The sequence below is a fragment of the Frankliniella occidentalis genome, unplaced genomic scaffold, assembly GCF_000697945.3.
Source record: "Frankliniella occidentalis isolate FOCC.00 unplaced genomic scaffold, Focc_3.1 Scaffold216, whole genome shotgun sequence".
Taxonomy (NCBI): Eukaryota; Metazoa; Arthropoda; class Insecta; order Thysanoptera; family Thripidae; genus Frankliniella; species Frankliniella occidentalis.
The window spans coordinates 28,421-34,300 of NW_026267342.1; the positions used below are offsets into that span (position 1 = coordinate 28,421).

A 5,880-nucleotide genomic window follows, 5' to 3' on the forward strand; every position below is an offset into this window, starting at 1 on the left:
CCCCTTCCCCCCTCGCTCTCTCACTCACATACTCGCCTTTCAAACAACACACACACGGTACTATAAACACGTATAAAACAATCCGCTCGGGAAATTACAAGACCCCCGGATTCGAAGTGAACAAACGACATCGATTTGTACTGGTAACCAAAAGAACAAAAGAGTTTCTAATAGTAAGAAATTTTTGTCACACCAGACATTAATAGACTACATTACGCTAGTCAAAAAGAGAGTGAAGAATAACACTACGTTTAGACAAGAGCAACTTTTACCTTTAGCCCACTCTACTGTCAGTGCGTCATCCCTCCCCATCCCCTCCCCCTCCCCCCTGGCCCGGAGAGGAGAGGAGACGCCGCACGACGCCGCAGTTGGTGGCGAGCTGCTGCACCCAGCGCACGCCGGCAGGGTTAGACAGACAAGAAAACGGTGCTCTTCCGCGAACAATTTGAAGCTGTCAATCATTAACAAAGTTTAAAACTGTACTTCAAATTGTGATTCGAAGAATGATTGACAAAAAACTACACCAGTTTTAAGCTGCAAACCATAAGGTCGACGTCGGAAATTATTACAAAACAACGGCTATTGGCTTCTTTGAAGTGTGCTCTGGCTCGCAGCAGGCGAAGCGCGTGTGCGTGAGGCCGGGCCCCGGTACAGTACAGCCACAAGCAGTGCGCGGTGCGCTCGGCGTGTATGACATATTGCTGCTAGGCATAACTCAATGGGGAATTACGTTCTGTACTCGCGGCCGCCCGTCTACGCGAGGTAGGTGTCTCGTGCTGCGAGGGCGGGACGAGGCGGGACGAAGCGGGGCGAAGTGGGGCGAGGTGCGGCAAGGCGAGGCCTCCAAAATCAATCCTCCGTCGAGTCCACTCCGCCCCGGCCACAAGTCACTGGTTGCCCCGGAGGACGTCGTTATACGCCGAGGTGTCGACGACGCCGAGGTGCTGATGGAGGCCGCGATTAGCTCGGCAACGGGGGCGCGACCGCCAGAGACGTTCATTGTGACGCCAGGATAACAGCTCGACGCCCCGGTAAGGCAAACGCAGCAGCAGAGGTATCCCCGGAGGACAAGCAACACGCTTACTTGAGAATCATTTTTACAAAACGGGAAAAAAGATGAAGTGTGTCTTTAACTGAATATCCCGCTAGCGTGGGGGGCCGCTTGCACTGGAAGTACTTCCTGGACAGGGTAGCAAAGGCAGCGCGCCGGCCCCGCCGAGGCTCGGCTGCGGTGTGGCTGATTACGAGTAATCAGCATTCATAACAATGGCCACCGCGACGAAGCCGTGACGCGCAATGGCCAAATGAGGTACGACCGTCTCCACCTCTCTCTCTCGCTCTGCCTCTCTCTTCCTCTGCCCCCCTTCCCCCCTCCCCTCTCTCCCCCTTTCTCTCTCGCTCACCCTCTTTGTCTCTCTCCCTCTCCTTCCTTTTCGCTTTCATTAGCACTACGACGTTAAGGCAGGCAGCGGTGATCGCATTCAGTCACAGAGGCCGACACCCTCCTCGGACTTGCTCGTAGACCCGCGCGCGCGCTGCCCAAGAAAACGGCCTACGCCAGTGAGATGGAAGAAAAGTAGTTAGTTGGTATCAGATTATGATCACGCTGTTCTTAGTCCCACTGTTCCTAGTCCCCAAATGTCATTCTGATGTTAAGGAGACCAAAACTATATTGAATATCGGCTCTAGAGCTGAAAGGCTGGACGCAAACCGACAAAACAAGAACACTAAGCAAATATGAAAATTTCTCGAAACCAAATTTCTGCCTAGGGGTAACTTCTAAACGAAGAATACCCTGTACACGAAAATGACGTGCGTTTACCGCAGTTCTCGCCGTTGAGGGGCTATAAGAATTTACTTAGTCAAACATAAGCAGTTAGACGATTAGACGCATTAGACGAGACATGATTAAGTCGTACAAGTAGGCCTAAAATCGAAAAATGGTACAGGCAGGAAAGTCCCAAAATCACACACACTACGTCAGAATATCACATCCTCTTGGATCTAGGAGCAGTAACACATATGCAATTACACAAAAATAGATCTCTGCCGTTTCTGTTTATCCGTCTGTATCCTACTTTACTGCCATTATGTGCCCCGCCGTGGCCCCTGCACAATGATGGCTCTCGGTAATGACTCCGTAGACGTCACACACAGACAGTTCGGCTGCTTATTGCGATGCAAAATGCAGCTCCCAGATCATACAGTGCTACGTGCGGCACGGCACTGCTAGATGCGGTGATCACGACCAACTACTACAAGCAGCTCTCTCTCATCTGACCCTCGCGCCGAGTAGGGAGGGACCCGCCATAGGCTGCGCCCCTCTAGCCGGTGTCGGCCGAGAGCCGAGGAACGCCTTGCATTGTGCACCACACTACGCCACACCACGACGCCGAGCTGCGAATACCTCGACGTCATCAGGTTCCGACAAGAGCATTCACACGCACATACACACACGAGCACACACATAGAGAAACGGCGTATCGTGTCAGTGCTCCTCGGGGCGAACGGGCGACGAGCAGGACCAAGCGATTGGCGCGAAATTTTGAAAACTAAACTCTTTCTGCAACCCGTTTGGGCAATTTTATCTGACAAGCACTCGATGGGATCATCGGAAACCTCGTAGAAATTCGTAGAAATTCAGTATGTACATGTCTGGGCTCGGACCCACATTTTCAAACCACGTGAAGGACTTCTACAAATCCTGTTTTAGTGAAGTTATTGGGTAACATGCCGGCTCTTTCAAAAGGACATTGTGCGAGGATTCGATGGCCACATCAAAAATGAAATGTACGTGTTCGCCTTGATAAAATAGCAACATAAATTAGAATGGTGCACGGAGTCCATCCCCTAGACATGCGTCAATACACAGAGCTTCTGCAGTGCCGCGTGTTTTGAACGGAGGGTGCCGCCGTCGTGGTCGTGGCGGAGGGGTGCGGAACTCGCCACGCCGGGCCCGCCCCCTGATCATAGTTAAATCGCCACGACCCTCGTGACGGGAGGAGGAGGAGCTCAAGTTGAGGCTCTCCACGCCGAGCAGATATAGGTCCACCACCAATGTGGGGAGCGCCCCTGGAGGCTCTCGATATACGGCGTGCTACGACACACCGTTCGCAGTAAGGCGCATGTCACCAGGAAGGGTGGGCTCTTGACAAGGGCGTATGTCAGCGAGGGCGTATGTCAGCGAGCACGTGGACACGGTGCCGCGGCAGAGACAGTCCGCCGGTGCCGGTCGGTAATGCGCCTTAATGCCGCGGCATGACGCAGACATCCGGCCAATAATGACTGCCAGCTAATTACAAATAATCGTCAGTCACGCCATTGCGATTGTGCGGGCTGCCTGCGCGGCCCGCGCCCCGCGCCGGCCAGTCAGGCAGGCAGCCAGGCTGGGCGGCGATTCGTCATCTAACTCGTGCGCGGGAGAGGCACGCACGCCACGCCACGCAACCCGGGCTGGAGGGAAGGCCAGCTTACCTGCTGCTCGGGCACCTGTGCACCGTCCTGCTCAAGCTGCTGCTGCTGCTGCAGCTCCCGCTGCAGTTGTCACCGCCACGGACACCACCTCCTGAACCAGCGTCGACGACAACAACGACGACGACGACGAGGACGTCGTCGTCGAAACGACTTCACAACAGCCCCTTTTCCGCACTTGTCACTGAATTTGCCGGGCTTGCACAGCCTGCTTGCACACTGCTCTCGTGCCACTGACACGCGCGCGCGCACGCACGCACTCGCACCGCTGGTGTTGTCGTTGCACGCGATGAGGGAGGGAGCCGGGCCGGGCGGCACGCAGCGCAGCGCACGGTGCGGGCGGGGGGCACGGCGGCGCGCGGACGACTGGCGCTGCTCGGGCTCGGGTCGGGCGGGCGGAGCGCGGAGCGGCGGAGCGGGCAGCAGCGGCGGCGGCGGCGCTAGCTCCTTCCCTCCACCCGCGGCGCGGTTCGGCTCGGCGCTCGGCTCGGCTCGGCCCCCGGCTCGGCGCACCCCGACGCCGCCGCCGCCGCGTTGGGCGCGCGCGCGCGCACGGCCGTGCCGCCGCAGGACGGACGCACAAGCAGCGCCGCGGCGCCGGCGCCCCGCCACGCAGCGCCACGCCCCGCGCGCTGCACAACTAAGGTAGTGGATGGAGGGGGCGGGGAAGAGGGGCGCAAGCACACCCTTTCGCTTCCACAAACACGACGACGCCCCGCTACGCCACTCGAAGCCCCTTCCAGACCAAACGTTCAGGTGAAGCTTTTTGATGAATAATTCCCAGGGCGTCGTCGTCGTCGGGCGTGGGCGTTCGTCAGCGCCCTGTCGTCGCCGTCGTGGCCCCCCGAGCCGATGGTGGACCTACCCTGCCTCCTCCCTCTTCCGCCCCATCGGCACCCCTAACGGCCGGCGGCCGCCCCCGCCCCTCGCGGCCCCGCCACAGCGTCCAGTGGTGGTGAAAACACGGAACTCTGTCGTCGGCCACAGTTGATTGCTCCTCAAAGCGGGCCGCGCGCGCTGTCCACTTGAGGGAGCTGAGCCCCGCTCTGGGTGCCCCGCGCGCTGGCCGCCGCGGGACGCCGCCCCTGGCCTGGCTCCCCCTTCCGCCGCCGGCCGGAGCCCCTTGCAGCGTGCGGGACGGGCAGGCCCGGCGCGCGGCCCCGTGTGGCGGGACTGCCTAACCTGCGCCTGCCGACGCGCCAAAAGCCGGATCTCGCTTCGAAATATCTCTCTTTGAGATTGTTATCATTATAATTTTCGCGCAAACACCCTCAGTACCCGGTCTGCAGTCGCTGTCGCCCTCTGCGCACAGCGGTTGATTCGTCCACACGCCCCCGCGGCCCTTGTCGCACCACATGTGCGCGATTTAAGCGCCCAGCACTCCTCACGCCCGCCTCTCTCTCTCTCTCTCTCTCTCTCTCTCTCTCTCTCTCTCTCTCTCTCTCTCTCTCTCCTCCCCGTGACGATCCCCTTGCTCTGCTCCGCGCACCGAAACTTCCATCACCCCATCCTCAGAGCTCTATACGGGGCGGGAGGGAGGAGAGAGGTCCGACGGTGCGGTCCTAAACTCCACAAACCCTTGCTCCTCCACGCCCGTGCGCCACTACTACAACCCCCCGCCTCGGCGGCCCCCACGCGCTCACTCAGTGTAAGGCCCCAATCATATCGCCGGGGAACTCGCTTTGCCAATGAGGCCCACCCCCGCCCGTGCCCGTCCGTCACCCCCCTGCCCTGCCCTCACACCCCCCGCGGCCGCCGTAACGACTTTCCTAAAAGACTCACTCAGGTCGTACACGTCACCTCGTGGAACAGACAAGCAAGCGCGCGGGGCGCGGGGGATGTATATATTTTTCTTAATGGTTTCCCTAAGCCGGCCGCGCGCAGGCCCATCGCATATCGCCCCGGCGGCGCCACCACCGCCACCACCGCGACTGACGAAAAAAAAAGGAACAGGAAAACAAAAGAAACAGGAGCGGAGAATATGCGCGCGTGATTGAAAATGAATTATCGGCCAGGTGCGTTATGCATGATAATGAATTCAGACCGCGCCCGGCACAGTCTGGCACGCGGGGCGCCCCTGACGTGCGGCGGCGCGGGGAGAGGTTATTTTTCCTTTACGACGAGCAGGGACGGGGAAAATTACAAGAGAATGATGAGGATGTCGGCGGCGGCGGCGCGGGAAAAGCGTCGATCTGTATTCAAAACGAAACGGCAGGCGCGCAAAAGGCCCCGCGCCCGCAACCAAAACGGGGAGGGAGGGTGGTGGGGTGGTGCGGGCGTCTGCCGCGGGGGCGGCCGGGATAGACTCACCACTGTCACAAGTTGGCGTGGAGAAATCTCCTCTCTGCCCCGTGTTGTTGGCCGGGCACCTCCCCCGCCACCCCTCACGGGCCTTTGTTTCTGCACCCC

The 5,880-nt window shown here is 59.2% G+C and overlaps 1 long non-coding RNA gene across 1 annotated transcript in view; it reads right to left on the bottom strand.

Annotated features, from left to right (window-relative positions):
* The window catches only part of LOC113212357 (uncharacterized), a 27,881-nt gene extending 24,022 nt beyond the window's left edge, over positions 1 to 3,859 (bottom strand). Inside the window, exon 1 of the long non-coding RNA XR_003303723.2 lies at positions 3,475 to 3,859. This is a non-coding gene — a long non-coding RNA (uncharacterized LOC113212357). The remainder of the gene's footprint in view (positions 1 to 3,474) is intronic.
* Between the last annotated feature and the right edge of the window lie 2,021 nt (positions 3,860 to 5,880).